Source organism: Bos indicus, chromosome 1, assembly GCF_029378745.1.
Source record: "Bos indicus isolate NIAB-ARS_2022 breed Sahiwal x Tharparkar chromosome 1, NIAB-ARS_B.indTharparkar_mat_pri_1.0, whole genome shotgun sequence".
NCBI classification, from domain to species: domain Eukaryota; kingdom Metazoa; phylum Chordata; class Mammalia; order Artiodactyla; family Bovidae; genus Bos; species Bos indicus.
In genome coordinates this window covers 53010802-53037411 of record NC_091760.1, presented here as the reverse complement: position 1 = coordinate 53037411, position 26610 = coordinate 53010802, and the positions used below count along the sequence as shown (strand labels likewise).

The window sequence follows — 26610 nt, the reverse complement described above, 5'->3', positions numbered from 1 at the left end:
AATTTAAATAATCTCAGCTTCACTGGGAAACAGCAGCATAGAAATCTTGAAGTAGAAATGCTGACTCTTTTGAAACCAAACAGCATTTGCTCTACATGCTGAAGAAAATTTCTGTGGCACTCTCTTTTGTTCTTGTACCCTGTGAGATTATAAAAAATTGTTTTTCTTTGATGCCAACCTTAAAATTCAGAGGCGAGGCCATACATCCACAATTGGCAATCACTCTGTTAGGACTTCTATGTTCTCAGTGGCAAGAACTGATTTATTAGTTCACAGGGTGACTAGTACTTCCACAGGATTCACCTTTTCAGATGAGGATAAAGCCACTTTTATTTTTCAGTAAATCTGTAGGATACTTATACCTTAAGGACAATTTTTTAAAACTCTTGGAAGTGTGTGCTTAAATATAAATATGCAAACATAGTTTATACATACATATACTGTAATAACAGTATATTACAGTGCATCCAAGATTATTGAACTGTGATCACATTTCTTAACTACCATTTCTTGAGAGCATCCCATGTGCCAGGCACTCAACTTAATTCCCTCATTTCATTATCAGCACTCCATGAGGTAGAGATCATTATCCAATATTAAGATGAGAAAACAAAATTTGACAGAGGTTAAATAATCACCCAAATTCTTTCAACTTAAAAGTTCCAGAACTAGGATTTATGCCTAAGTTTCTCTGAATTCACAGATTTCTAAATGTTCCTTTTCCCCAATCTTAAGGAACTAGAAACTTACAAACAAAGCACTGCTTATAGTATAATCCTCAATATTTAAATCATCTTAATCCACACACATGTGGTCACAACATTTTATAAAACTTGTGGGATTAATCATAACACTAGCTGAGGAGATCATTATGACTATCAATTTTCTACAAAGTATAGGACAGAATAATGCAATCACTGTATAGTGAATACGACCTCGGGGTACATTAGAAAACTCGTGTACATTAGAAAACCTTATAGTATGTGTATTCTTTCTCTCCAGAATCATTCCTGAAATTGACTTTAAGTAGAAGCACTTGATTACCATTACATGGTAAAATAATTATGCTACTACTGGTAAAAAAAAAAAACCTACCCATTCTCTTATGCTCTTCCTCTATACCCAATTGGATATCTGTCAAAATTCCTGAAATCCAGTAAATATAGGGAAGAATTTATTATGAGGATCATTATTTCCCTTCTCAAACTCTGTATTCAAACCACCGAGGGTCCAGTCTGAAGTAATTTTCTTTCATTTTAAAGCCAACTTATAAAACAAGAATGTAAGCTTAATATAGGGTGTATTTCCACTTATTGCATAGTGTAAAAGTGATAATGTTCAAAACTTAGGGAAACTCTTGGAATGAATGAACTCCTCATTCCCTAAAACTTGTTCACAGATAGGTTTCAAAGTTCAATATGTTCCATGTATCACACAGAAGTTTCACAAATAATTTTCCACGTTAAACAGATTAATTTTTACAGGACTTCTGGAAGCTTAACATACAAGGTGCATTCTGTCTGTCTAGAAAAGCCCGAGATAGGATTATCCGAATATTACCCTTAAAATAGGCATTGTGCTTCCCTATCAGCCCCTACACCACTCCTCTTAAGAAGCCACTCCTATCCCATGACATGAGCTGGCCATGTGACATGCTTTAGCCAATGAAATGTTAAGAGGTAGTGACATACATGGCCTCTTAAAGAACCCAGAATGCCTGACTCCTGCCACAAGACTTGTGCATCCCAGAGAGGCTGTCCTTCAGCTCTGGTCCAGGAATGAAGAGGACATGGAGCAGAGTGGCAACAGATTCATCAGGAATACGAACATGAGTGATAAAGAAACTCTTATTGGTATAAAACACTAAGATTTAGGGACTCTGTTTAATTAAACAAAGCTTTGCCTAAGCTGACTAAAACAGCATTATTTCCCAGATTTACTGAACCCTGGGAACCATTTTGCTAGGTAACATTTTCCAAGATTTATTTCCTAAATTACTCTTGATTTTGAATGGCATATTTTCTACTAGTTAATACTGTACTTATGATGAACATAAATGTATACTAGAAGTATAAAGTGTCAGTTTTCTTAAATTTTATCAGCATTTTCTGTCAGTATCTGTTTACAGTCAATAAAAATACTTTACTGATGTAATCTAATTAACATTCAGAGATCAAAGATCAGATGGCTACTTAAGTCAAGACTGCCATACAATGGCATATTAATGATTTAGTTCTCTGAACAGGTAATATAAAAGGTCCTGCTGTATTTTCTATATATATATTCATATTTAGAAAACTCAGAATATTGCCACAAATTTAATTTTCTTTAAATCTCACTGTTAGAATTAGTAATTGAGAACATATTTGAAATTACAGTATAGATATTCAAATTTTCTGTAGTCTATTCTGCTGACCCAGTAAAACCACAGTCAATGGTATCCTGCCATTCATAAATCCAGAATTTGTATTTCTGACTTATTATGCCTTAAAGGATAATACAGAAAGGAGGAGAAATAACTAAATCTCAGTCTTCTCACTGGCAATAAGATTTTGTTGGTGTTTCAATATCCAAGTAAACACACTTACAAGTTAATGGCATTTATTTTTACAATGCAAACAATCCTAGACTGTAACACTCAGAAGAATGGTTCAGAGGCCTTATCACATCATAAAATCATAAAAGCAACATTCAGTCATATATTTACTAAAACAAAAACACACACACAAATTTTCTAGACAGACCTAACAGGCTATCAAAAATACTTAAGAGAAAAAAGATTTAAGTTTACCATGAATCGAAAATTTGAAGAATAAGTGCATGTCCTGAAAATTGCAACTAAGCAATATTTACTATTTTTGTTCATTTTATGTCACATTCCTTGGTCTTATAAATCATCAGTTCACCATAAAGTATTCAAACACCAGTAAATCAATCACACGTTTTTATTCCCAGACTGAGAAAACTCTATGCATTTAAGTAATCATTATTAAAATTAATCCTAAAATATTCCAAAGGAAGCAGTTTTGAATACAACTTATGAACAAAAGGACAGAATTATACTATGTGAGTTTCAAAGTTTGATATAATTTGCCACATGTATATATTTTAAAATCTCAACTTTTTCTTCACTGTGTGGTTTTTCATATTCAAAATAGTTTTATGGTACTGCTACACCTGCTTCTATTATTTTTAATAGTCTTTTTTAAGCTCCCATAATGCTTTTTGATACTGATTCACTTTTCATTTAATGCCAAAGGAAATACAAAAAGCTTTGAGGGAACAAACCAATGTAATATTTACTAAGACATGTATTCTCTAGATAACTGGGGACTTCAATAAATTGACTTTTTACCAATAGCCCATTACATTGGAGAAACAAGCCAGGGATTCTGAAATAGTTAATTTTTAAAAATTAATTACTTTAAAGGAAAATTTAACATTCTTGATAATAGAGACTACATGTCACTTTTAAAATACTAATAAAATTGACAAGTAAAATACACAATTATCACACTTCCCTGATCAATACGGAAGGTGAATCTATCAGATGCGAAAAAGTTGAGACCAGCTCTGATACCACATAGCTCTTGACTGCTTCATTGCTTCCAGGTAAGTAAGTAAGATGCACCATGGGGCTGCTCTTACCGGTCAAGTCAAGACTTTCCATTGTGATGCCAATGGAACATCAGAACTTCCAACTTCTGTGATGCAGCAGGATTCTGTGGAGGACCCAGAGCAAAGTGATTAAAATGGTGAGTCAGGAAGCCCTTTCCAACTATATTGACACTTAAGTCTCCTTTAGCAAAATCATCCCTAAATAAGATGTATTAACAGCCAACCAATCAAAATCAGGAAAATGATTAAACATCCCTGGACTAACACTACTGAGGAAAAAAAGACCGAAAGTATTTACTGTCAACTTTAATTTAACAAAAAGATGATTACTAAAATTACTCAATGGGAATTCTGAGGCCAAAGTTACAGAGACAAAGAATTACAGGCCATTACTTCTTAGTTTGCTGACTAAATTCAGGTATAGAGTTACAGGTAAATCCTCTGGAAAAACATGGAATTAAAATGACATCCTGACTAAAGTCAAGTTATTTGAAATGACTGGTTCAACCAAACCAGTTAAAGCTTAACCACAATTAAGCTATGGTTCAGATGCTTATATTTTATCTTTTAAAGATGAGTGAAGCCCAGATAGTTCTTCTATTAAAGGGTGGGGGAACACATACAAATAGAGAAAAGCTGTTATAAATTACTTTCTAGCTACACATGATGAAATAAAAGAGGATTGAAATCAAGTGTACAAAGTAAACAAAACTTTATATTAAGACTGCAAATATAGACATATACCTAAATTATAATTGCTTGTGAATTTTTTTTATTTTTAATGTTTCCAATTTATTTATTTTTTAATTAGTTTATTTATTTTAATTGGAGGCTAATTACTTTACAATATTGTAGTGGTTTCTGCCATACATTGACATGAATCAGCCATGGGAATACATGTGTTCCCCATCCTGAAACCCCCTCCCACCTCTCTCCCCATCCCATCTCTCAGGGTCATCCCAGTGCTATGGCCCTGAGTGCCCTGTCTCATCCATCAAACTTGGGCTGGTGATCTATTTCACATATAGTACTATACAATAGCAATGTTTCAATGCTATTCTCTCAAATCCTCCCACCCTCACCTCCTCCCACAGAGTCCAAAAGCCTGTGTCTCTTTTGCTGTCTCGCATATAGGGTCATCATTAATACAGACATATATCTAAATTATAATTTTTTTAAATTAAGCTATTTCAGTTTCTATGTGAGACACATTCATTTAGTTTCTCAAGTGCTTCATATGGTAATACTAAATCACACTCAACTAAGAGATAATTTCCTACTCTCTTGTGTATTATGACAATATATTTCTTTACAATCAGCAGGCTACAACATACTTCAGAAACTGGGTATCACTTACTAGCTTACTGCTTGATCAATATTGTTAGTCATTTTATGTGTCAGCTAAAGTGTTTTTTCAGCTACTACAATATGGAAGAACTCGCTCTTATACATTAAATATCAAAAATGTATAATGATTCATTTGAGTAATCCTAACTAGATGTAGATAATTCAGTTGTCACCCAATGCTACAGAAGAAAACAATAACCAGAAAGAATAAAATATTAAATGGTCTTACAAGGCTTCTCACAAGATACTACTCATTTATCCACATTTTTTAGAACAAGGGTATGGATGAAAGAAGAAAGATCTCTGAAGAAAATTAATGGGACACGTGAATACTTTCAAATTAAATGCTTATGTTGCTACAAAAGAAGCATACAATTCCAAAAACTGATTAAATAAATGGTATAAAAGTCTCTCCTTAGAAACACAAGCTGGAATCAAGATTGCCGGGAGAAATATCAATAACCTCAGATATGCAGATGACACCACCCTTATGGCAGAAAGTGAAGAGGAACTAAAAAGCCTCTTGATGAAAGTGAAAGAGGATAGTGAAAAAGTTGGCTTAAAGCTCAACATTCAGAAAACGAAGATCATGGCACCTGGTCCCATCACTTGATGGGAAATAGATGGGGAAACAGTGGAAACAGTGTCAGACTTTATTTTTTTGGGCTCCAAAATCACTGCAGATAGTGACTGCAGCCATGAAATTAAAAGACGCTTACTCCTTGGAAGGGAAGTTATGACCAACCTAGACAGCATATTCAAAAGCAGAGACATTACTTTGCCAACAAAGGTTCGTCTAGTCAAGGCTATGGTTTTTCCTGTGGTCATGTATGGATGTGAGAGTTGGACTGTGAAGAAGGCTGAGCACCGAAGAATTGATGCTTTTGAACTGTGGTGTTGAAGAAGACTCTTGAGAGTCCCTTGGACTACAAGGAGATCCAACCAGTCCATTCTGAAGGAGATCAGCCCTGGGATTTCTTTGGAAGGAATGATGTTGAAGCTGAAACTCCAGTATTTTGGCTACCTCATGCAAAGAGTTGACTCATTGGAAAAGACTCTGATGGTGGGAGGGATTGCGGGCAGGAGGAGAAGGGGACGACAGAGGATGAGATGGCTGGATGGCATCACTGACTCGATGGATGTGAGTCTGGGTGAACTCCGGGAGTTGGTGATGGACAGGGAGGCCTGGTGTGCTGAGATTCATGGGGTCGCAGAGAGTCAGACACAACTGAGTGACTGAACTGAACTGAACTGAGACAGCTAACATTAAAACTGCTGTTTTAAGAAAATGACATACACTATCTCATATATTTATGTCCATGCTTTTTCTTCATATAAATTTATAAAAGCAACTATCAAGCACCATTAAAAGAAAAATTATGAAATAGGTAAAAATCATGAATATAAATAACTATCAAGTAAATAAACTGGTATAAACTTTTAAAAAATGAATTTAATTTATACTGCCACAGTTGGGAGAGATGACACTACTCTTATGGCAGAAAGCGAAGAACTAAAGAGCCTCTTGATGAAAGTGAAAGAGGAGAGTGAAAAAGCTGACTTAAAACTCAACATTCAAAAAAACTAAGATCATGGCATCCAGCCCCATCACTTCATGGCAAATAGATGGGCAAACAATGGAAACAGTGACAGACTTTATTTTCTTGGGCTCCAAAATCACTGCAGTTGGTAATTAAAAGACGCTTGCTCCTTAGAAAAAAACCTATGACAGACTTAGGCAGCACATTAAAAAGCAGAGACATCACTTTGCTGACAAAGGTTCATATAGTCAAAGCTATGGTTTTTCTAGTAGTCATGAACGGACGTGAGAGTTGGACCATAAAGAAAGCTGAGCGCTGAAGAATTGATGCTTTTGAACTGTGGCATTGGAGAAGATTCTTGAGAGTGAGTCCCTTGGACTGCACAGAGATCAAACCAGTCAATCCTAAAGGAAAATCAATCCTGAATATTCATTGGAAGGACTGAGGCTTAAGCTGAAGCTCCAATACTTTAGCCACCTGATGCGAAGAACTGACTCCTTAGAAAAGACCCTGATGCTGGGAAAGATTGAAGCTAAAAGAAGAAGGGGACGACAGAGGATGAATGGTTGGATGGCATCACCGACTCAATGGACATGTGTTTGAGTGAGCTCCGGAAGTTAGTGATGGACAGGGAAACCTGGCGTGCAGCAGTCCTGGAGTTGCAGAGTCGGACATGACTGAGCAACTGAACTGATACTGCCACAACTGGGAGAGAAGGGTCCAAAATTAACTTTGATAGTGTGGGTTTAATTCTTGGCGTGCTACAGTCCATGGGGTCCCAAAGACTGGGACACGACTCAGCAACTGAACAACAACAAATTTTTATTTTAGTTTGGAGATTTGCTTACCTTTTAGTTTAAGAAGTGAGTGCAGGCTATCTGAGAAATAAAGTATGTTCTATCCTATGTACAGAAAGATGTTCTGTTAGGAGCTCAAAAACAAACTATCACTAATCTTAAGGTACATTTACTGATTTGTTTCTATAATCAAATATATACCCCCCAAATAGAACAAATCTATACTTTGCTTTGATTATTGTTCAATAATTTATCACATGGGATGTAAATATCTATGGATAAAGTAGGCAGGGAGAGGAAGGAGGTTGATTATGCTGTAACCAATAAGGATTTTAAAACTCAGGATAAAAAAGAAATCATGCTGGACTTAACTAACTTAGGACAGGGCAGCCAAAGAATCAGCCAGGGAATAAGCCACAGAACAGAGGTCAATTCCAAAGCTGAAGATCCTGCCTGAGACAGACTCTCTTTGAGTTCTGAGCCACACTGAGAGACTCCAGATTTTATCTGGCTATTACAAATGCCCACACGGTAACTTCAGAAAAGCAGTTTCAGCACAAGCTGTTCTGTCTGCATTTAAGTTACAAGGCGACTTCATAAAATGTTCTGATTTGATGGAAATGGGCAGCTGTGTGAGGTGTCAGAAGGACAGGTGGGCAAGAAGGGGAAAAGTCTAAGGGGGTGAATACAATCCCGCAGAATGGTGACTTGTGTGTGTATGCCCTTAGACCAAAGGCAGGGGAGGTTTTCAACTGAGCCACCCCATGCCTGTCTATGTTCTCTGGGTCACACGGTGCTTCCTCTCAGCCCTCCCTTCCACCCAAACAGGGCCTTGGATTCCCAACTCCCAAGGACTTCAGTCCCACTAGCTCATTAAGAACCTGCTCCTTTCCCAAGGCCCATTTCCCACCCATGAAACTGCCTCCCACAGGATGAACATGAAGCCAGGCCTGAACTGCCACAGCTCAGAATTCCCTGAGAAACTATCATGGCAGGTGGGAGTGCTAACTTTAAATTATCTATTGTTCACCTCTTAGCCACAAATAGGACATCTAACTTGGCATCTGCAAAACCCTTCATAAAGACCTGGCCTAAGCAACCATTGAAATATCCCAAAGCAACTGGCTTCTTGATGGTTTACACATTGCCCCTTGGGGTACTATGTTTTGAAAGCTTATTATACTAAAAAAAATGAGATGCCACTTTTTACAATGTGATAGGCTCCCTCATTAGTGTTAATGTCCAATGTAATATTCAAGGCATATCATGGCAAAATCCCGTTCTAGGCCAACATTGTATGTTTTGCACCCTGATGTCACTACAACCTAGTCAGTGCAGAAGAGAATCCAGGCAACCATGCTGCCCACTTACATGGAAGAATATTTAATCCCCATGAATGACTGCTTTTCTGATGTTTTCATCAATTCTCTAGGTAATAGATTAAGCTTTAACTAACTCATTTTCATACATAACCCTAATTCAATCAAGCTCAATAAAAGTCATTCTGAACTGCAATTATTTGCTAAGGAACAATTTCAAATGAAAAAAAAAAAAACAAAGCAAAACAAAAACTTGCTGGGCATGATACAATGCATGGTACAGACTGCCTCTCAATTTATGGAGCCAGAAACAACAACAAAATTAGCCAAACGGTTAGAGAAGGAAATAATATTTTTCCTCATCTTCCTGAAAATAGAATATTCATGCTTTTACACTGGAAGAAAAGCAAAATGGAGACCCAAGAAAGCAGATTTTTAAATTATTATTTTCAATTATGTTTGTGTTCTGAAAGAGGCTGCATGTCTAATCTAAGACTCAGTATGACCTCTGAAAGTCAGGACTAGTCCAGGTCACAAATAACAGTCTTAACATCCGCTCTTTCACTCAGTCTTCTACCGGCTTTCTCCATTTGCCCAATAATATGTACTCCAATCTCCACTTTACAAAGTAGGTGTTCTCTGCAAGATTTTTCTATCTTGAAGCTACTTCCTCAATTCACCGTTTTATAAACTATATGTTTACAAGTAAAATGTAAATGTTGTTTATAAATAAAAGCTAAATACAAATGCCAAGCTCTTACTTCTATGTAAATGTATCATATTTGTAGTCCAAAAAAAACTCATTAACTAAAGCTTTCCCAGCCTTGTGTGTACATAAGCCCCCTACTCACCCCCAAAGTATTTAATGTTCTTTTCATCTCCTCAGTAGTAGTACCAGGCACACTGCAAAATAATATAGTACTGAAATGCATACCGGCTGTTATGCAATTTTGGTCAATCAATTCCACACCTCAGGTCACTGTGATATAGCAGAGGACAAAGGATGTTTTTTTCTAAAAATGATAAGCTCCGGTTAAATCATTTGCTGAAATAAATTACCTTTATGCAGACAAAGATAAATGCTTGGAAATATATAATACATATGCTTGTTTTAAAAAAGAGTTGTCTTTTTTCATAATTCTTATTGTCACTGTCTTCATTTTATTATTTTATTTCATTAAGGTATGAAAAAAGACAACACTTTTGTTAAAATCACCCACCTTGCCTGTCTTTACAGCTGAAGCTTATTTCATAGGCATTGCTGCTCAGGCACCAATCCTTAACAGAAATTACAAGTGTCAGCTACACTGAAAATGGAAATTTCTAAAAAGAAAATGCAAATCTGAAGTATCTTTGTTATCACCTTCCCATCCCCACTCTTGCATTTCCTCATGACCCAGAGTCTTTCACAGTTAACAAATCTTAAACATAGTTAAAAAAAAAAAAAGCAAAACAAGCCTTAAGAGTTCACTAGATAGTAACAGTAAAGCAAAGTAACTATTAATACAAGTCATTATCATCTGTCCATCTGCTTGAAATTCCCAAAAAAAGTGTAGAAAAACACCAGCAGGCAGAGATAGAAAACTCTAGCATTCATTGTTAGACCTCCTAAAATAACACGATGAAAGATCTGGAAATCCTCTCCCCTTCAGTAGTCACTATTGACCAGTTATAAAACTATGCTTTAAAAACTGCCTTCCACCTATCCACATGCCAAGAGTACAAAGATGCCAATGAGATTGCTGTTTTCTGGAAGCTAATGATCCAGACAGGTAATCACACTCACTCACACACACACACACACACACACACACACAGTTACACACACACACATAGTTACATACACACACACACACAGAGTTACACAGTAACAGAAAGAAATGTGTAATGTCAAAATGTTAAGCAGAGAATTTCCCCAAAGTTAGATTGCACATGGAAATCTTTATAAAGGAAATCTTTACATAGGAAATGAAGAGGATGGAGAAGGGTGTCATGGGCACAGGCCCAGACAGGGCCCAAGTTCATTATGCAGGAAGGGGAAGGAGGCAGATCTGGGCTCACATCAGACAGTGGAACATGAAATGTAGGCAAATGAGAGTAATGCAACTTGCTCTTCTTTTTTTCTCTCTCCATAGTCTCATAAACAGCAGAGCACAGTTAGCAGCATGCCGTTCTGCAAAGCATACTGGCCTTAGGGCCAAACCTGTATCCCTCATTCACTTACTCCCCTGCCACTGTGAGCCAATTCCTGAGATTCTGAGCCTCTACTCCTCAAGGACAGAAGGATAACAATTCCTACACCTCAACAGGTTGCCTTAAATTATTAGAAGATGTTATAAATACAAAGGGTTTGGTACATAGGAAGTGCTCAATAAATGTTAGTGAGCACACTAGAGTTAAAAACTAGGTGGGAGAAAAGCAATAAAAAAAGTAACATTGTGAATATGCTGAAGTTTGCTTTGAATATTCTCAGTATTTGAATACTAAGTAAATTGCTGCTGCTGCTGCTGCTGCTACTAAGTCGCTTCATTGCGTCCGACTCTGTGTGACCCCATAGATGGCAGCCCACCAGGCTACACCATCCCTGGGATTCTCTAGGCAAGAACAGTGTTTCAAAAAGGTAGATTTTGTTTTTATTTAGGTAGTTTTAACATGTTTAATTTTGACAGTCTGAACAACCACTTTTTACTCCTACCAATTTCAAGCTACATTAACTGATTTGATAATGTGGACATTTTATTTTAATGTTCCTTTGCCATTAAGACTTGTTTCAGGGACCATGGTGCACCTATGAATTTCTGCAGTTTCCATAAGTAGAGGTGGAAAATGAGCTGGTATTAGTCTAGTCAGATGGCTTGGCAAGGAGGCCCTGAATGCCTCTTTTATACTCTTGTGAACTATGTAAATGTGCCTTTGACCTTCTCAGGCAGGGGAAATTGCACATTTAAGGCAGAAAGAGTTTCACTTCCAGGAAGAGTATAAAAACGTGCTTGCCAGCAGCTATATGAGGCACACTGACAGGGAAACCCCAGGTACTTTGGGAAGATTCATTAGCTCTATCAAGTCACTAAGCTGGAAAATAAAAGGTTAAGATAATCCCAGCCCTGTGGGATATCGCATATCCACATTACTGTGGCTTGGTCCAAGTAAACCTTGGCCTACACACCTGAGGAAGTAGCCTGTATCTTCAAGGAGGGGTTCTGTGAATTAAACTCCCTGGAGGAATCTCAGGACTACCTTGTCCTTTGAGGTAAGAAAGGATTCCTTTAATCAGCATTCACAATAGACAGAAAATCATACTCTTAACTTAGTCCAAAGTCAGTTGATAAAAAAAGGAAGTGAGTTGTGAGCAATTTATATCATTTTAAATGGAAACAATCAAAAAACATTCTGTTCCAAGAAGTAAAGGACACTGATCTTTCCCTTTTTGCCTGTATTACTTAAATTGCACAAAGACAATTTAAAGAAAACTAACGTACAATTCTGTCATTTAAAAATCACATCTCTATTAATAACATTATGTTATTAAAAAACCATACTATCCAAAAAGAGTTCTTGTCCCTTTCAGGTGTGCCTAAAGGATATCTAGCAAGTAGTTTTGAAGCAGAAAGACTCTAGTTCCAGATATGTTGATTCCAAGAACATTTCTGATCAGTCAGTCAGTCAGTTCAGTTGGCTCAGTTATGTTTGACTCTGTGACCCCATGGACTGCAGGATGCCAGGCCTCCCTGTCCACCATCAACTCCCGGAGTTTACTCACTCACGTCCATTGAGCCGGTGATGCCATCCAACCATCTCATCCTCTGTCATCCCCTTCTCCTCCCACCTTCCATTTTTCCCAGCATTAGCGTCTTTTCCAATGAGTCAGTTCTTCGCCTCAGGTGGACAAAGTATTGGAGTTTCAGCTTCAGCATCAGTCCTTTCAATGAATATATGCAGGACTTATTTCCTTTAGGATGGACTGGTTGGATCTCCTTACTGTTGGACTGGTTGAATCTCCTTGCTGCCCAAGGGACTCTCAAGAGTCTTCTCCAACACCACACTTCAAAAGCATCAATTCTTTGGCCTTCAGCTTTCTTTGTAGTCCAGCTCTCATACCCATACATGACCACTGGAAAAACAATAGCTTTGACTAGATGGACCTCTATTGGCAAAGTGATGTCTCTGCTTTTTAATATGCTGTCTATGTTCGTCATAACTTTTCTTCCAAGGAGCAAGTGTCTTTTAATTTCATAGCTGCAGTCACCAAATGTAGTGATTTTGGAGCCCCAAAAAATAAAGTCTGTCACTGTTTCCACTGTTTCCCCATCGATTTGCCATGAAGTGATGGGGCCAGATGCCATGATCTTCATTTTCTGAAGCCAACTTTTTCACTCTCCTCTTTCACCTTCAAGAGGCTCTTTAGTTCTTCTTCACTTTCTGCCATAAAAGGGTGGTGTCATCTGCACATCTGAGGTTACTGATATTTCTCCTGGCAATCTTGATTCCAGTTTTTGCTTCATCCATTCCAACATTTCTCATGATGTACTCTGCATGTAAGTTAAATAAGCAGGGTGACAATATACAGCCTTGACATACTCCTTTCCCAATTTGGAACTAGTCTGTTGTTCCATGTGCAATTCTCACTGTTGCTTCTTGACCTGAGTACAGATTTCTCAGGAGGCAGGTCAGGTGGTCTGGTATTCCCATCTCTTTCAGAATTTTCCACAGTTTATTGTGATACACATAGTCAAAGGCTTTGGTGTAGTCACAAGGCAGAAATAGATGTTTTTCTGGAACTCTCTCACTTTTTCATGATCCAACAGATGTTGGCAATTTGATCTCTGGTTCCTCTGCCTTTTCTAAAACCAGCTGGAACATCGGAAGTTCACAGTTTATGTTCTGTTGAAGCCTGGCCTGGAGAATTTTGAGCATTACTTTATTAGCATGTGAGATGAATGCAAATTGTGCGGCAGTTTGAGCATTCTTTGGCATTGCCTTTCTTTGGGATTGGAATGAAAATGGACCTTTTCCAGTCCTGTGGCCACTGCTGAGTCTTCCAAATTTGCTGGCATATTGAGTGCAGCACTTTCACAGCATCATCTTTCAGGATTTGAAAGAGCTCAACTGGAATTCCATCACCTCCACTAGCTTTGTTCATAATGATGGTTCCTAAGACCCACCTGACTTCACATTCCAGGATGTCTGGCTCTAGGTGAGTGATCACACCATCGTGATTATCTGGGTCGTAAAGATCCTTTTTGTACAGTTCTTCTGTGTATTCTTGCCACCTCTGCTTAGTATTTTCTACTTCTGTCAGGTCCATGCCATTTCTGTCCTTTATTGTGCCCATCTTTGCATGAAATGTTCCCTTGGTATCTCTAATTTTCTTGAAGAGATCTCTACTCTCTTCCATTCTACTGTATTCCTCTATTCCTTTGCATTGATCACTGAGGAAGGCTTTCTCATCTCTTCTTGCTATTCTTTGGAACTATGCATTCAAATGGGTGTATCTTTCCTTTTCTCCTTTGCCTTTTGCATCTCTTCTTTTCAGAGCTATTTGTAAGGTTCCTCAGATAACCATTTTGCCTTTCTTTTTCTTGGGGATGGTCTTGATCACTGCCTCCTGTCCAACGTCATGGACCTCTGTCCATAGTTGTTCAGGCACTCTAACAGATCTAATCCCTTGAATCTATTTGTCACTTCCACTGTATAATCATAAGGGATTTGATTTAGGTCATCCTGATATGATGACACAAAGGAATCTGTTCAAAAACAGTGAAGTGTTACTACACTCCCTTTCGAAGTTATTTATTCACAAAGCAGTTACTCCTAGAACTGCTGCTGCTACTGCTGCTAAGTTGCTTCAGTCGTGTCCAAGTCTGTGCGACCCCATAGACAGCAGCCCACCAGGCTTCCCCGTCCCTGGGATTCTCCAGGCAAGAACACTGGAGTGGGTTGCCAGTTCCTTCTCCAATGCATGAAAGTGAAAAGTGAAAGTGAAGTCGCTCAGTCGTGTCCGACTCTAGCAACTCCATGGACTTCAGCCTGCCAGGCTCCTCTGTCCATGGGATTTTCAAGGCAAAAGTACTGGAGTGGGGTGCCATGAACAAATAATACTATATAATAATTAGCTACGTTAAACCAGAAAGAGCCAAGAAACTGCCCTTAGAGGAAAACAGAGAAGTCAATTACAACCTTTCCACAGCTGAAACCAAGAGGTTAAGTGACTGGACAGAAGGCATTCAACTAGTGTGTGGCCAAGCTGGACAACACTCTGTGATTCCACACTGCTTGCTGCCCCTGTAGGATATGATGTTAGCCCTGACTCGAGACCCCATTCCATCGTGGAATCCCAGAAAGCTGAAGGGAGTCAGTCTTCACTCAGTTAAACCACACAGCAAGCTAGACGCAGAGCTAGCCAGAACCAAGGGCTCCTGCTATTGGTCTGTGCACTGTCCCTGGGCACAATGCTCCCTTCTGAGCTGTCGTCAGTCAGTTTGATCTGAAGGCAGGTGGCTCCAGATCAGATGATGTTAGATCCCTACTCTTCCTCTGTTCTTCCACTGTAGCAACATTTCAGGGCTGTCAGAGAAGGCTTCTTGGCTCCAGAACACTTTCCCCTTTCTAGTCTGAACACATCTTCTAGTTGCAAAAGTAAGCACACAAAAAATTTGTGTTTCTAAATACTCTCATAAATACCTAGGAGTGGGCTTCCCTGGTGGTAAAGTGGTTAAGAATCCAACCGCCAATGCAGCAACACAGGTTCAATCTCTGCCCTGGGAAGGTGCCACAGGCCACATGTGTTCCACAACTATTGAGCCTGTGCTCTAGAGTCCCAGAGTCACAGCTACTGAAGCCCGCGTGCATAGAGCCTGTGCTCTGTAACAAGAGAAGCCACCACGATAAGAAGCCCATGCTCCCAGCAACTAGAGAAAAGTCCACGCAGCAACGCAGACCCTGCACAAAAATAAATAAATCTTAAAAAAAATTTTTAATTTAAAAAATATATACCTTGGAGTAAAAAGTTAATGTTTGTTTATGTGGGGGGAGGGGGAGCATATAGAAACTCTGTACTCTCCAAGCAGTTTTGCTGTGAACCCAAAACTTCCCTAAAAAGTAAAGTTTATTATTTTTTTAAAGCTGTCAATTTACTTCATTCTAACAATTTTAAAATTATATGCACACTAGTGAACGACAAGGAGAAGGCCCTGGCACCCCACTCCAGTACTCTTGCCTGGAAACTCCCATGGATGGAGGAGCCTGGTAGGCTGCAGTCCATGGGGTCGCTAAGAGTCGGACACGACTGAGCGACTTCACTTTCCCTTTTCCCTTTCATGTATTGGAGAAGGAAATGGCAACGCACTCCAGTGATCTTGCCTGGAGAGTCCCAGGGACGGGGCAGCCTGGTGGGCTGCCGTCTATGGGGTCGCACAGACCTGGACACGACTGAAGTGACTTAGCAGCTTAGCAGTGAACGACAGGCCAATAGCAGTTAAGAATTTATGAACAGTAATTCTCCCTTTAAATGCTCACGTCCACCAGAAACACCTACTAACAATTAAATTTATGTCCTCCATTAAACCTAACCCCATGCCCTACAACATCAACCTCTGTACAGTATACGTGCTTCACTGATCACTAATCCTCATTAAATGTCTCTGCTCCTACAGCAGTCATTTCAAGTAATGTGCAATATTTGGGCTCAAACTAAGCCAATTCAAAAATCAAAAAAAATTCAAAGGAAATATTCTCCTAGTACTCCCATTGATTTGACAGAAAAAAGATTTATCCTTTGTGGCTAATTCCAGCATAATAGTGACCCTCAGAACTCAGTGTTATACAACCACAGAGGCCACTAATCACACAGGTCTCAAGGTGAATGGTGACATGTATATATGCCTTGCAAACATCTGTACTAGTCATGGCTCTGAACCCTACTAGTAAGTATTTTGAAATTTTAACTTTTTTTTTTTTTATAATTAATAAAGTCAGATTTTGTCATTTCAAGTTAAAAAGCAAATTCCCTGTAGACACCTTACTTAAACGGGAGAATAATCAGCCACAGAAGTGTGTTTTTCTATACTGGCTCTTCTTAAGCAGAAATTACAGACATACATGTTTTTGCCTGCAAGGTATAAGTGTATCTCCCATTTTCTGGAAACAGAACATTGACTTTTAGGAAAATACTCCACTTTCTCAAGGTCCATGCCTGGAGTGGGACTGACCTAATTCTTCTCAAGCTACAGGGATAGACGTATAACCCAGGCTTGGCCCATCAGCTTATTTCATTTTCTGGAATGAGAAACGGGTGTGAAACCTAGATCAGGACACAGCACGCAAAATAACAGGTATGTGCAGGTACATTATTACTACTGTCTGAAATGAGAGGAGAAAAGAAAGTACGATGGCTTGCACTTCTGTTTTCATAAGAGGAAAAGAACATAGAAGTAGTGGACCACACATAAACCTCCTGAAAAAGAAAATGAAAGGGAGTAATGATATACTTTACTTTATTTGAAATCCTAATTTCAATCAATTTATTTTAAAAATCTGGCACATCATAACATTCAGTAAGTCAAGATGTTTAAATTTTCAATCTGTACTTCTATAGCACCAATTTTCCTTCAGTTTATATTTCCTATAAAGAGAAGTTTCAAGTTTCAACAAAAACACTGAAAAACTAGATAATGTGACTTCTAAAACCAATTCTAAGGGCATTTCGATTATGTATGCCATTATACTTAAGTGGATATTGGCACACAATTCATTCTCCATACCTGAAATTATTTTTATCCTCATATTTAGGAAAAAGAAAAAAAACATGGAATAGTTAGGAATAGAGTGATTTGCTTTAGTGAGTTACCATACTTTTTTCTGGAAAAAATAACCAATTTTTAAAGAACAAAAGTAAAATATAATGACACGAAAGCTATTCTGAATATAATTTTTAAATCTGTTCTGTCTATGATTCTGCTTTATTATTTTATTTTTTAGATTCTACATATAAGCAAAATCATACAGTATTTGTCTCTGACCTATTTCACTTAGCATAATACCCTATAGGTATCCATGTTGTAATGAATGACAAATTAAATGAATGAATTTCACATTGGTTTTTAGGGATACGTAGCATTCCAGTGTATGCACGCATGGTGGTGGGGGGAGGGTGTTGAGATCTCTTCTTCATATATTCATCCACTGATGGACATATAAGTTGTTTCATACCTTGGCTACTATACACAATGCTGCAATGAATGCAGAGGTGCATATATCTCTTTGAATTAGTGTTTTTGTATCCAGATAAATATCTAGAAGTAGAATAACTGGATCATATGACGGTTCTGTTCTTAATTTTTAAAGGAAATCCCTATGCGGTTTTCCAAGTGGTTGCACCAATTTATATTCCTACCAACAGCATGTAAGGGTTCCTTTTCTTCACATTCTCTCCAACACTTTTTATTGCTTATTTTTTTGATAATAACCTAAATACAAAATTTAAAAAGAATCTTCTCTGCAAAATAAGTTACTTTTATGAAATGGCAGCCCACTCCAGTACTATTGCCTGGAAAATCCCATGGATAGAGGAGCCTGGTAGGCTACAGTCGGTGGGATCGCAAAGAGTCAGACACAACTGAGCGACTCCACTTTCTTTCTTTATAGATAGAAATAGTCACAAAAAACAGAGAGTTGGGTATCACACAGTATATTAGAAATTATTTTCTTCGTAAATCCTTCATATAATTTTTACTTGACTCATACCATTCATAAATATATGCGATGTGTTCACATACGAGCAAATATATACATATGACCAAATCTCAACTCCCAAGTGCTGAATTCTACTGCAAGTCACATTCCAGAAGGTACTTGCTATAATTTAAAAGCAATAACACAAGCACTTGTTTCCTACTTTGGAGTAAGATGGAAACAAAGAAAGAAATATCATTTAAATGTAAATTAAGATCTAGGATATACTTCCAAACATGCTATACCAAGGAGGCTTTTATAGTATTCTGTAAATGTCAAACTCTGCTTCAACAACACAATTAAAACTGAACTTCAGTTACTCTACTTGGGGTAACAGTGCCTGGAAGAAGAGTAATTACATCTTCTGGAATGTGGTTCACAGTCTTCAATGAATCTAGTCACCATCAAGGGCTTCATATAAGGAATTTCTGAGAATCCTCAAAATATAGTCTAAGATACAGACTTGAATAGAAGTCTATTTATCTATAATGAAATCTGCAATACAATTCAACACTGTAGCTAACAAGATAGTCTTAAATAATCAATAGTTTCCCTCTGTCCCATACTCCACTCCCATTCTCCTTTCTCCCTTCATTTTACTGACATTTTTTTCTTCCAGTTATACTGAAATATAATCGAGATATGGCACTGTATAAGTTTAAGGTGTACAGCACAATGGTTTGCCTTACATACATCATGAAATGATTACCACAATCAGTTTAAGGAACATCCATCATCTCACACAGATACGAAATAGAAGAAGTAGGAAAAAACTTTTTCTTGAGAATTCTTAATATTTGTTCTGTTAACTTCCATATGTAACACAAAGCAGTGTTAATTATATTTAGTATATTGTACACTATATCCCTAGCACTAACTTACCTTACAGTGGGGAACTTGTACCTTTTGACTACTTTCCTCCAATCCCTCCTCCTCCCACCTGTGGTAACCACAAATCTGATTTTGTTTCCCATGAGTTTGTTTCTTCGTTTTGAAGTACATAATTGACCTATACTACGTTATGTCTACTCATTTCAAAATAATCACTATGCCAAGTCAAGTTACTAAATATCCCCATGCAGGGATATTAGTTACTGACTATACTCCCCATTCTGTACATTTCATAACGCATGACTCATTTATTTTGCAACTGAAAGTTTGTACTCCTCATCTCCCTCACAGATTTCATGCCTCTCCTCAACCCCCTTCCCTCTGGCAACCACCTCCTTGTTCTCTGTACCTGTAACTCTGTTTCTGTTTTGTTATGTTCATTTATTTATTTTTTAGATTCCACATATAAGTAAAATCACATATTTGTCTTTCTCTGTCTGACATATTTCACTTAGCATAATACCCTCTTGGTCCATCCATGTTACTGCAAATGTCAGGATTTCATTCCTTTTTATGACTAATACTCCACTCAGCTACTCTTATGTTTTTAGACTGGAGTATACAGTCCATTTGTGTTTAATGTAGTTATTAATAAGTGTACTTACTGTCATTTCATTAACTGTTTTGGGATTGTTTTTGTAGTTGTTTTTGTTCCTTTCTTCTTTTGCTCTTTTCTCTTGTGATGTGACTAACTTTAGGATCATGTTTGGACTTTTTTTTTTGGTATGTGTATCTAGATTTTTGGTTTGTGATTACCATGAGATTTATGTATAGCATTCTATCTATATTTGTGATTAAGTTGCTGATTTCTTAAGTTCATATATGTTTTCATTGCATTTTCACTGCCCCCCCCCACAATGTTTACTGTTTCTTACACACTTCACATTTCCTGTTTTTGTATGCCTTAACTAAGTACTGTAGATACAGATGAGTTTACTCCTTTTGCTGTTTAATCTTCTAAACTAGCTTTGTACATGGTTGATTTACTACCTTTACCCTATATTTGCTTTACCAATGAGATTTTTCCTTGTAATCTGCATGTTTCTGGTTGCGGCCATTTCTTTTATGATAACAGAAGTCCCTTTAACATTTCTTGTATAGCTGGTTTGGTGGTGCTGAACTCCGTTGGCTCTTGCTTATCTGTAAAACTTGATCTCTTGATCAAATCTAAATAAAAGCCTTGCCGGGTAAAGTATCCTTGGTTGGAGGTTTTTCCCTTTCATTACTTTACTTAAATATATTGTTTCACTCCCTTATGGCCGGCAGAGTTTCTGCTGAAAAATCAGGTGACAGTCTTATGGAAGCTCCTTTGTATGAACCTGTTGCTTTTCTCTTGCAGCTTTTAATATTCTCTCTTTAATTTTTGCTATCTTAATTGCAGTGTATCTTGGTGTGATCCTCTTTGGCTGGTCTTGTTTGGGACTCTCTGTGCTTTCTGGACCTGGATACCTGTTCCTTTCCCAGGTTACGGAAGTTTTCAGTTATTATATCTACAAATACACCCCGTTCTCTCTCCTCCTTCAGGGACCCCTATAACGTGAATGTTAGTATGCTCCTTGTCCCAGTGGTCTCTTTAAACTATCCTCATTTCTTTTCATTCTTTTTCTGATCAGCTTCAGTGATTTCCACTACTGTATCTTCCAACTCACTCATCTGTTTCTATCATTTAGTCTACTGTTGATACCATCTAGTTTATTTTTCATTTCTAGATTCTTCCTGTTTGGTGGTTCTTTATATATTCTCTTTGTTAAACACCTCTAACTTCTCTCTCTACACAGCCATTCTTCTCCCTAGTTCTTTGATCATCCCTATGATCACTACCCTGAACTCTTTCTTGAATAGACTGCCTGTCTGTACTTCACCTGGTCCTTCTTCTGGGGCTTTAGCTTTTTCCTTTGTTTTGAACATATTCCTCTGTCACCTCATTTTGGCCTAATATGCTATTTTCATTTCTATGTATTTAGTAAGCTGATTTATATTTCCTGATCTCGGAGAAGCAGTTTTTTATAGTAGACACCCTATGTGTTGCAGCAGCACATTCCCCTCTGGTCACCAGAGCTATATGCTCTAGGGGTACCCCCTAAGTGGGCTTCAGGGTCCTTCCCTTCTGATTGTGTGACTATGTGGGCAGTCTGGTAGGTGTGGCTGGCCCCAGCTAACTTGGCTGCCAAGATTTGCCTTATTTAGAGGATGCCAGTCATTGGTGGGCAGGGCCAGGTCTCAGGGAGTTCCCAGGGTTACTGCTGGTCCACTGGTGGGCAGAGCCAGGTTCCAGGGTGGGTGACTGGAGGGTCAGGAGACACAGATGTAGTGTTGCTTGCTGGTGGGCAAGGCTGGTTCCTGACACTTTTGGCTATGGGGTCCAGGGTTTCCCAAAGCTGGTGCAAGCCCACCAGTAACCGAGGCTAGATCCCAGTGAGTCTGACTGAGGGGTCCAGGGTATCTCAGAGTTAACAGCTTGCTCGTGTACAGGACTGGGGCTGGGAGGTCCATGGCTGGTGCTAACTTACTGGCGGATGGGCTGCCTATTGACAAGGCAGTCTTTGGGGCTGTGGTGGTCATGGGGTTGGTGCCCATCCACTGGTGGGGGAGACTGGTCCTGAGCTACTGCTGGCCCACTCGTGGGAAGAGGCAGGCCTGTGGGTCTCTGGCTGCAAGGCCCTGGAGGTTGTGGAGCTAGTACTGGCCCACTGATAGGTAGGGCTGAAATTCAGGGATCCCAGGGGTTACTGCCTGCCCATTGGTGGGTGAGGTTGGTCCCTGCATTAGTGCTAGCCCTGCCATGGGCTCAAGGGTTTTAAGGTAGCTATGCTGGTGTTGCTGGTGTTCAGTTGCTCAGTCATGTTCGACTCTTAAGACTCCACAGACTGCAGCACACCAGGCTTCCCTGTCCTTCACTATCTCCCAGAGTTTGCTCAAACTCATGTCCATTGAGTCAATGATACGGTCCAACCATCTCAACCTCTGGCACCTCCTTCTCCTCCTGCCCTGAATCTTTCCCAGTGTCAGGATCTTTTTCAACGAGTTGGCTCTTCCCATCAGGTGACCAAAATATTGGAGCTTCAGCCTCAGTCCTTCCAATGAATATTCAAGATTGATTTCTTTTAGGATTGACTGGTTTGATTGCCTTGCTGTCCAAGGGACTCTCAAGAATCTTCTCCAGCATCACAGTTCAAAAGCATCAATTCTTCAGTGCTCAAACTTCTTTATGGTTCAACTCTCATATCTGTACATGGCTACTGGAAAAACCATAGCTTTGACTATCCCGATCTTTATTGGCAAAGTGATGCCTCTGCTGTTCAATATGTTATTTAGGTTTGTCATAGCTTTTCTTCCAAGGAGCAATATGTTCCTGTTTAACTAGTACCTTGCCCTGAGATGTCTGAGAACTGGAGCCTGGAGCAGGCTGGTGAGAGGGCTGGTGCCAGTGCTAATAAACCAGAGAAAAAAACTCCAAAATAGTGCTTCCCAGATCCAATATCCTTGTAGTACAAGGAGGTCCCCAAAATGGCTGCTGCCAGTGTCTATGTCCCAGGGTAAGTTCTAGTTCCCTCCTGCCTCTCTGGGATGCAGTCTGTGATCAGCAAGTGAGAATGACCCAGACTCCTTTTGAATTACCACTTCTGCCCTGGGATTTTGGAGTATGTGAGATTTTATGTGCAGGCTTTAAGAGTGGAATCTGTGTTTCTACAGCCCACTGGGTCTGCCGAAAGTAAGCCCTACTTGGCCTTCAAAGCCAGTGTTCTGGGAGTGTTGTCTTCCTGGCTGGGGATCCTGATGTGGGGCTTGAACCCCTGGTTCCTCGGGAAGAAGCTCTGCAATCGGAATTATCTTTCTGTTTGCAAGTCACCCCTACCTCCTACCCCAGGGACATGGGTCTTGAATATTGCATCTTAGCCCATCCTGTCTCATTATGGTTCCTTCTTTATATCTCTAGTTGTAGAAGATCTTCTCTTCTAGTCTTCCAATCTTTCTCATCAACAGTTGCTCTGCAGATAGCTGTAATCTTAGTGTGCCCATAGGAGAAGGTAAGCTCATGGTCTTCCTCGTCTGTCATATGCCACTCCTCCAAAGCCATCACTTTAATGCACTTACTATTTTGAATACATGTTAATTTTGCACAGAACTGAGAATGGTACACCAGATAAACAGAGGTACAGGAATGCACAGATGCAAAAAATCTCTTTTGAGTTTCTAATATGAGAAGTCAAATAATATATTTCTTTTATTTATTTCCTGAGCTATGTTTTTGTTTTGCTGTTCTCAGAGCAAAACACAGTTGAAGATCCAACTCTCTGCTCACTTCATCCTCACCACTACCTTAAACTTGGGTCACCCAACATTTGGTAAAGAGGATGGTGAGAAGTTGAGCAGGAAGAGAGAAAGGGTTAATATGGCTAATGTAAATCTGGCAATTCCCAACATACCGTAAGATATATTTTTCAGAGACTACAAAGCAGCTGCAAGCTATCTAAATCTCAAGGTATAAGGTTCCAAAAACTAGCACAGTTTCTGTCTGAAGATTCAACTATACAGCAAAGAATCTAACAAACACACAGAATTGTCTGTTTATGTGTGACATAAAGATTTAAGATTAACAGAAGAAAAGTACTATAAAACTGGTCCTAAGGAAAATTAAAGCTGAGGTTTGCTGCCCTCAAACTTTCTTCACAAATATTCCCACCTCCCCCAAAGACTTCTCATGCCACCACAGGTAGCAACAAGCTTCACTCCATCATCCTCTACATCAAAACCTACTTTTACATCAGTGACTAAGTATATGTACCAAGTAGTAAAATTTGCAGGGTAACAAGCATTCAACGTTAACATCAATGCATGTGCATACTCCGATATGTCTGACTCTTTATGACTCTATGGACTGTAGCCCCGCAGGCTTCTCTGTCCATGGGATTCTCCAGGCAAGAATACTGGAGCCGATTGCCATTTCCTCCTCCAGGGGATCTTCCTGACCCAGGGATCAAACCCACGTCTCTTGCATTGCTGGTGAATTCTCTACCCCTTAAGTCATTGGGGAAGCCCTCCAAAAAATTTTTAAAAAGACCCAAAGGCAGACAAGTAACCCCCCAGGGGTCTTTAAACCTTCTCACTGGGATGTGCTAGGTACACAGATTATGTCCCAGTAATAAAATCTCCAACTGTGGAGTAATAAGAGTAGGTAACATGAAAGCACACCCACAGATTTATAAGTAACCATCATCATCTTCTCTTTATCTGCTTTTATATCACTGAAATGGAACACAGTCTGAGCTGAGTAGCATCAATGGAACAAATAATAAAAGTCTGAAAGAACTCAACAGGGGATTCCTATCTTACATGAAAAGCATGTAAATGACATATTGCAGTATGAGTCAACAGAAGCACTCAAAAGGAAATCAAGTTTAGTAGAACTATACAGTCCAGCAAGAGGGAATGAGAGCTCACTCTATCTGGTGCTGTCTGTCTAAATAATGTGAGGACAGGAAGAGTTAAAGTGCCTCTAGACAAGATCACTGAGAGATTATAGCCAGAAGCTAAGCAACTGTGTTAGGGGCAAAATGGTTGAAGGCAATGAAAATGTTACTCTGGAAAAGAAGTGCTGTTTTCATATCTTTGGGGTGGGGAGGGGCGGGGTAGGGGGTGTCTTATAAAGAAGAGGCATCAAAGACATAATTTTATATAGTGGTTTCAGAGTTTAAAATTGGAATCAATTAACAGATGTTTCTTTGAGGCTGTTTGAGACATTCAGAAAGAGCACATTCTTCTAACCATGAGATCTATCCAAAATCAGTGAGTTTCTCTGGGATATTTATCTATCAATTGAGATGTTCAAACAGAAACTTCAGGAGTTACTGTATGGGCACTGAGGGCTGATCACTAAGCCATAGAGTCTAAGGTCCAAACATTTCAGGATTCTTTAGCTTTCTGAAATCAAAGCAGATAAAAGCTGGAAGCCATGAGGCTTGAAATCCATCATACCCAGCAGTCATGGCACCCAGCAACCACAGCTCTACACCCCTGATCTAAATGCCAAATGTCCAGTAATATATCAAAGAAAAGTTTAGGCTGTATGCACTTTAAATCACACCAAATGTCAGTTATGAGTCAAACTGTTTAAGGAACTGGAATTGATCAGATACTAGTTTCTAATTAAAAGTCTATACATATCTTTTCATATAATCAAAAGGTTTAATGTTAATACAATTATCACCTACTAAGTTTATGTCCATATTGTTACACTGAATTTAAACTGGTTTAATAAAAGTAATTAAAAATAAATATGAAGTGTTATTAGTTTCATAAAACTGTTCTTTGGAATCCAAAATACTTTTTAGACATTCAAAATCTATAAAAAAATTATAGTGATTTTTTTTCATTTTATATACTAAGAAGACACAGCCACCAACAGTACAGTTATACTCATCAACTTCACAAATGTGAAAATAATTTTCAGACTAAAAATTATCAGATGGGTACATCATTTAACAATATACCTTCTCAATGCCTTTTATAAAAATCATTATTTTACAAATATACCAAAAGACCAGGCTACTAATTTTAAGAGAGTAAAGAATCTGTCAGACATTTATATTCTGCTAGGGGTTTTATTTCTTAATTTGCATTTTACAGACTTAGGTCCATATTTTTATTTCATTATCTTATGAAATTTGCCTTTCAGCATATTTTTAGCTGAACTTGCAGGGCAGGGAATGCACCTTGGAATTGAAGATCACGAGGTTAATATTTTGGTAGGATTACCATATCTTATAAGTGACTTTCTTTTTTTTTTTTAATTTTATTTTATTTTTAAATATAAGTGACTTTCTAAGGGACTGTGCCATTGTTTCCCTGACAGAAGACAAACCCTTTCATAAAATTCTCCTGGACAAATAACTACTTTGATAGTTTTTTTGTAATCATTCATTTTTATTGTGGGAACCCTTTTGTGAAGGTTATACCAAACATCAAAGTCAAAAACAAACTTCCACAACCTCAACTTTAGAAATCATATTTCCTCAATAAAAATGAACTTTAAATTACTAGTAGATACACATGTTTGTTGTTGTTTAGTTGCTTAGTCGTGTCCAACTTGCTCCTCTGCCCATGGGATTTCCCTGGAGGATTTCCTCCTCCAGGGGACCTTCCTGATCAGGGATTCAACCCAACCCAGGGATCCAACCAGAGTCTCCTGCATTGGCAGGTAGATTCTTTAACACTGAGCCATCAGGGAAGCCCAGAAAAATGTATTAACCCTTCCAAAAAGTGAAAAGCACTAACAAACAAGCATTTCTAAGACCCACAGAAGGTTATCACTAGGATCTGTAATTGGGACACTCTAGGAAGCTCTTGATTGCCAAGGCTTGTGGAAGG

The 26610-nt window shown here is 38.6% G+C and overlaps 1 protein-coding gene across 15 annotated transcripts in view; it reads right to left on the bottom strand.

Moving 5' to 3' along the window:
• Nucleotides 1-26610, bottom strand: part of BBX (BBX high mobility group box domain containing) — a 297925-nt gene that overhangs the window by 161949 nt on the left and 109366 nt on the right. For 14 of the 15 annotated variants that reach the window (XM_019975203.2, XM_019975120.2, XM_070787339.1 and 11 more), the window contains one exon: nt 3649-3722. The exons of the other annotated variant lie outside the window; for it this stretch is intronic. The gene's annotated coding sequence lies outside the window, so the exon portion shown is untranslated. The remainder of the gene's footprint in view (nt 1-3648; nt 3723-26610) is intronic. 15 annotated transcript variants of the gene reach the window in all.